The sequence below is a fragment of the Artemia sp. Qi Xiang Cuo genome, chromosome 1 (assembly GCF_049724085.1).
Source record: "Artemia sp. Qi Xiang Cuo chromosome 1, ASM4972408v1, whole genome shotgun sequence".
NCBI lineage: Eukaryota > Metazoa > Arthropoda > Branchiopoda > Anostraca > Artemiidae > Artemia > Artemia sp. Qi Xiang Cuo.
Window position 1 is genome coordinate 28700529 of NC_142794.1, and position 7281 is coordinate 28707809.

Consider the following 7281-nt stretch of genomic DNA (forward strand, 5'->3'; position numbering starts at 1 on the left):
TTAGGGTTTGGGGGCAAAATAGGTTGATCCGATAAACTCGCGTTAGGAGCAAATTTAGTTAACGCAAACATGCGTTAATTAAGTAAATTACACTTCTTTAGATGACGTCAGGGGGGAGCCCCCCTGAGTCCGCCACTGTCAAGATAGCTTTCAAATCGAACGTATTTATGAAAGGAGTACAAAAAGTCCACTTACTGAGAATTTCAGATGCGTATTAGACTCTTATTTATCCAAGCAAAACAGAAATATGCATATAACGGGTTGAAAGGTTTCTGAACTAGTTTATTGTGAACAACTGGCTCCAAGTGGCCTCCAGAAACAGCAGTATAGCCGCAATAATTCAGGAAGTAAGTTTTATCGATCCATGACTCAAAAATTGATCACCGATGGCAGAGCGACTAACACTAGTAACATATTAGCTATAGGACCCTGAAAAATTTACATTATAACTTTCAGATGTATAAAAGTGTCGAGTTACCCGGAAAAAATGGATTTCCAAGTACTTTTCCATAACCTTCCGAGATCTGGCAAAACTTAACAAGGCTTACAAAAGCATACGAGATCCAATATAGTCAGCCAGGAATGGATTCTATGCCATTTATAAACAGTGTCATGATGACAGAAATATAAGTGTTTCAGTCAGGTTTTTTGACATGGCCTGTCCAAACAAATCAAATGTGCCATCAACTGTCAACTCACAGTCTCAAAGGGCAAAACAGAAGAAACTAAAGATTAGCATAAAAGATGATTACAAAGATGAGATGCCTGTTAACAAACAGGATAATACAAAATTAGTTCCGTGTAAAAAAAGCTAGATTATCGCAGTCGAATTCCGGCTCTAAGAACAGATTGAAGAAGCAGAAATCTTCGAAGAAGCAGGAATCTGTGAAAGAGCAGAAAAACTTCTCAACACCTCTAGATGGAAGAAAAGGGAAGCAGGTAGAAGCCTCTAAGCATGAGGTAGACATCCTCTAGGGCCAAACGAAAAGGAGGTAATCCCTTACTGGGATGAGAGAAGTCCTTAAGAAGGATTTAACGAAAATTAGAACTTCTTGGGAGGGTATAAAGAGGCCTGGTAGAGTTTTCTCAAAGTTTAAAAAGCCAAGTTTTCTAGGTTCAGCAGCTGGAAGAGTACTTTGGAAAATGTCACTGCCAAGAAGACTACACAGTACCATCGCATGGGTACACTCTTTAAGGTGACCAGTACGCTTTCTTAAGATTCAAACCCATTCTCTATATAAATCCATCTGTATAAAATAATTTTGTATTATTTTGCCCCAAAACATAAAAACTAAATTTTACCCACTATCATATATTTTTATATTTTCATTATATTTATAAATGGAAAGAAGCTATTTAATAAAGATCCAGTACTTTCCTATTAATAGGAGGAAAAAGAATGTCAGAAATCACAATATTTATGTATTTAACAAAAAAATTTAATAATGAACATAAACAAATAATTATAAAAAAAATCGTTTTCAAGATGGCCTAAAAAGTAAAAAATTCTCGAGAATCTATGAATATAAGGAAAAACGAAGAGCAAGAGGGACTGGGATTTGCATAACATAGATGTCATACTGATTTAAGTTGTAAATGCATAAATGAAAGAAGGTCGTTGAGCTGAGGAAAGCGAGTTAAAAATATCTAATTATCAAGTTTTGTTTGTCTATTTCAAACAAACAAAAAAAGAAAAAAAAATGCAGAAAACGGGCTAGCAGGTTTTAGTTCACTTTCAAAAATGTCTGCTAAGCAAAAGAGTAATGAGACACATATTTACTCCCTTGCATGCACTCCCTCGTTGTAAGGTATCTTTCCTGTAAGCTTATGAATTTAAAAAAAGGCGTCTTATATAAGATCCAAACCTAAATTACTACAACCTAAGGCAAGTATTCTTACCACTGAGCTATCACGTCTTATCGAATAGTATATTTTTATAATTTTTGCTCTGCCAAATAACCCGTTTATGTTGTTTTATTTATGCAAGGCGGAGTAAACCAGTGGAGAGAATTTTTATCAGGCTAGGGTTTGATCAGGCTAGGAATAGGCCTACTGGGCCCTGGCCTTGGGGTGCTCAATGCCAGGGGTGTGCTACAAATTATCACTCAATGATTTTTTTTCTTAACAAAAAGTGGACTAATGTGTTTTATCGTCAAGCTTCGACGAATTTTACTATTTGTCAAAGTGCCATGCGCACTCCGCCGCCGCTCTGCCTATTCACAAAAAGTGATTTTAATACAACACAGGAATTCAATGGCCACTTATAAACTGTCAGGTGTCTCCCAAGAATGGCAGCTGAGAGTTTGGAATCGCCCCTCTCTTTCTCGCAAAAACGGAACGGCAAACACGCTTGGGCCTAGAAGTGTCAGAGCTTTGAATCCAGCCCTGATTATGATGTTGTGTTATTGCACTATCATTGGAAGTTCCTATACTGGTCCAATTTGGAAATAATTTTACATTCGAAAGTTGCTCACAAATTAATTTGACAAGCAAGACGTTGAGGAAAACGAGTTGACAACAAAGCGAAAACCAAGTTAAAAAACAAAATAAACAGCTGCATATATGATAATTGCGGCAACTCAAAAGGCATCTATGAAAAGTCGCTGCTTAGCGGTAAAAGCAGGATGATTAAAATTCTAATTTTGGTTTTTATTCTATTTGCTTGAAAGTTCCATTCTTCTAACTAAACCAATCTACTAGCAAACAGCAAAAAATTCTACCTCATTTTTATCAGAAGTCCCAAAGCTACAACTGATAAAGTAATATTAGCCTGCTTCGAGTAGGGTTCGGATACCTTAACCATGGTCAAAGATTTCATTTCTATAAAGTCTATAGTTCTTTTATTAGTAGCCTATTTAAATTTAGTAGCCTAGAAACGTTTCTATGAAACTAACAATGCTTTATTTACAGCCATATATTCTCACTAAAAGGCGCATACTTTTCCAAAAGATGACTCAAACCAAGATAATACATCTTATTTGATCACGGCACCCTGGTATACAAAATGTGACTTAAATCTCATTGTCAAAATTTCTTTTTGTAAAGAAAAAAGATAATATTCCACTGTGAAAGAGAACGGACAAAAATGACATCATTAAAAATCTAAAGCTAAATAGCAGGACGACTTTTATCTGTCATTTTTTATTAAAGCCAACAAAAATGACGTCATCAAGCACAGCAAAAGTTCTTAAGTTAGCGGGGTAAAGCAAAGAGGATATAAAGCAGGAAACAGGTCAGCAGATTTTAGTTCATTTTCAGAAGCGTTTCATTAAGCAAACAAAAAATTGATAAGACAAATATGAATACAAGTTGTTTAAATCAGATATTTAGTTTTGTCGATGCAGATTACGAAAACTTTGTCTTTAACACGGATTGGCTGCTAGAGAGCACAAAAACAGTAGCTGCAAGGAAAGAAGACATTCTGCGCGATATTTTAGAATTAGATAAGGCATACAATCAATCTCAGTGTTCAAACATTCACATAGAAACTAAACTACAAGGCCAGACAACAACAGGGAGAATAGAAAAGGGTTGTTTTATGACTGAAAAATACAGCAATTATTCATATCAGAATTCTGAAGAGATTTCATCTGTAGCTTTGTTACCGGAATGTGATTTCCAATTTCCTATGAAAGCTTGCCAAGACTCAAACACGGTTGAGATTTTTCCCTGTCAATCCTCAACGCAGGCTAATATCAACAACCCTGCCAGTGTCAGCGCAAAAGAGAATACTAATGTTGAACTACAAAACCAGGCACATTCATGGAGAGCAGAAATAGAAAACTCCTCGAATGACAATTGTAACTTTGATTCACATCGAAAAACCGAAGATGCTTTGTGTCTGGTCTCAGCACCGATGTATGACATCAACTTTTCGGTAGAAGCTTGCCAGGATGCACCAAAGGGAAATGAATATAAAAACGAGATAGAAACTGCCAAGAGATCTGTAAACTGCCTCCGAGTCATTGCAAAAACAGTCAAAAGAAGAGATAAGACCTCTCCCAAGAAAAGAAATGATAAGAAGAAACTTTTACATTGTCCCCAAGAACGTGGGAAAAGTCACAAAGAAAGAAACTTGGAAGCCGTTCGAGCTTACAGGAAAAGGAAAAGAATCGAGGATCAAGAACTTGAAGCAAAGTTAGAATTGTTGAAAAAGAAGAAGGCGATGCTCGAAGAAGAGTTGAGAAAAGCTAAAGATCTCTTTGATCTCTTTAGCTAAAATTGTTTAAAGAGATTTCTTTTGAAAATTACAGACTCATTTTAGAGACTCAGAGAAAACATCTCCTTAAATAAAAGATAGATTTTTATGGTATAGATATAAAATTTGGTTGGGGAAGCAACACTTTGGCTTTGTTCTTTTTTTTTCTTTGCCTCAATTGCAGTTTACTGGAAATGTGGTGATGATCTTACCTCTGTGGTTTTGAACAAAATGGACCTCTGGCTGTATTTGAGCATGCCATTAACAAGGAGATAGAAAACATATATGATGGTCTGATAGGGCAAAGTCTGATATGATGGTCATATAGGAACCATTGAAGCGTATCAAATTGAATGAACTTTATGTATATATATAATGGGTTACCAGACGGGTATCTGAGGCAACACGCATTTTTCTGGCCCATACATGGATGTATAAGGAATTATACAAGAATATAAGGTAACTTGATTAGTAATTGGATTCATATATAAGGAGTGATTTTGCTTGTATTCAAAGGTTTATTGAACTTTTCTGTAGAATGGTTAACATCCAAGCTTTCGGCTATTAACATTCAATGATAGGTTTGATGATGGTATATGTGAATTAATTACTATCAACTATGCAAGGAATATGCGTAGATACGTAGTAGATTTGATGCCTACAAGAGACATTGATATAAAGTATTTAAAGGTTTATTGGACTTTTCTGTAAAATGGCCAACAGCAAAGATTCCGGCTATTAGCATTCGACGGTAGGTTTAATGATAGCATATGGGATAAACAACTATATTTGCGAAAACAGGTATAGTAATTGCGAATTGGACTGTACGAACGATCTTAATTTAATAATAGGGAAAAAAACAGAGCTAGATAACATTTGCGAATTGGATTGTATGAAGATGCTAAAAAAGGATTGAACTGATTACCACTTAAGGTAATTCCGAAGGGGTTGTTAACTCAGGCAATTTGTTATAAATTTGGAATAAGATCAATCTATGAAAATCGTTATCGATGATAAAATGACATTGTGAGTTGACCTAGCTTTATCTCTCTGTTGTGTTCTGTATAATACACAAGTACCATTTGAACAGTGTTGTCAATATAAAATATGGTCTAACTTTATAGTATACTAAAAAGTTGATACTAAGAGAGATATAGACGGCAAGAAAAGAATTTTAATAATGAAATTCAGAACAACCCTTAGAAATCCTTGCAAATCAAGTAGTGAGGAGTATATGAGTATGAACCGTCAAGGGTCATAAGCATCAATGACCCTAACCACCAGGGACCTCAAACTCTGAAGGTCCCCTGTACCCGACCTCCAAGGGACCCCCCCCGCCCTCAACTTTTTGACCCCCCTACCCCCTTACCCATTTTTTTTGTTACTTTTTTTAACATGGTATTTTTTTCAACTTTTTTTATATCTCTTTGAATGACATGAAACATACTTAAAACATAAAAAAACACATTTAATATTTTCCAAATTCAAAATGAGAATTATATAAAAATGTTAGTCGTGACTTTTACTATTAGAAAAATATTGTTTGTAGTAGTACTTTTTTTTGTATTGGACTAATTTTTTTTTAACTTCGAAATTATTCAATTTTTTTTACGTATATTAAAATGACATGAAATATGCTTACGGCTATAACAATTCTACTCTATGCTTGCTCAGAGACACGATGTTGCTTTCCCACTGGCACTCTATGGCCGGTTATCGACACTACCTAGTTTATTGCATGTATTAAATCAGTATTTTTTACGAAGTGGAACGATAAACACATAACTAATATCATCTAGCATAACAGCTAGATACAACAAAATCAGAGACTTCAAACGATCTAGCGGAAATGAGGAACAAACGCAGGGAGTCTACAGTGAAAATTGACTCATTGGAGGCAGAAATAAAGCGTTATAACCTCGTGTTTTACAATTTTACTGTGACTGGTCCATCCCAGTCGAGTTTGAAGGATGAGCTTTGCGAGTTTCTTAGCTCGTGCCTCCTGAACCTACATCTTTCTCGGAGGGACATAAAGGATGCTTTCCGCCTGAAATCAGACCCTGTAATAGTTAAGTGGCACGACTTGGAAATACGAAATGCGGTTCTCAGGAAAAGTTTTGTATTGAAACAGAACGGCGTAGGGGTTGCTCCGGACTACAGTACGTATCAACGCGAGGCTAGAAAAAACTTAAAGCCAGTGCTGTCCCAAGCCCTAGTAAAAGGTCAAAATGCGCGGTTCAAAGGCGATAGGCTTATCATTGAAGGTAAAACGTACACATACGACCGTGAATGTCAAAAAGTAAAATAAATGACGGTAAGCCACCCAATTCGGGCCCCTAATCCAGCGCAAAGTAACTCAGAGATCAGGGGTATAAGTGCCGATAATGTGAATGAAAATAACCAGAGCTCAGTTCAGAATTGCCCTTCAGATCAGTCGGACTGTTCTGGTAATGAAAGTGACACGAATACGATAGTTGAAAGAAACAGTAACTTGCCGAGAACAATAGGAACAGGGAAAGGTCGTAAAAGTAGCGAGATTAGCCCCGTCGATAATAGTTACAGTCGCACCGCTAGAAATGTACGCCAAAGAAATGAAAAGCTATTGACAAGCCGGGTTACTGAAGGGAATCGGCCACCAATTTACAGACAAAACACACTCCCGTTCAGGCAGCTACAAAAAAAAATCAGCCTTGGCAGTACAGGGGTATTAATTGGCCAAGGGGCGACGATTATTACCGGTTAGCTTTCCCCTCGAGTGATTACGGAGCCCAATAGCATCGACAAGGCCATACACAAACCCTGAAGTTTGTATCTTGGAATGTACAGGGTATAAAAAATAAGTTAAGTTCTGTGGAAAGTGATTTTCAAATTTTGACTTTGTAGCATTAATAGAAACCTAGTATTGCCCTAGGAAAAGTCCAAAAGTAAGAGGTTTCAATGCGGTAATTGTCTCGTGAGAATTAACTATGAACAATCGTTATTTTGGAAGCCTTACAGTGTTGATAAAAGATGAGTCTTTCAAAATTTATACGAAGCTGCAAAGTAAATCAGAAAATGTTATTTGGATTAGATTAGAATGTTTG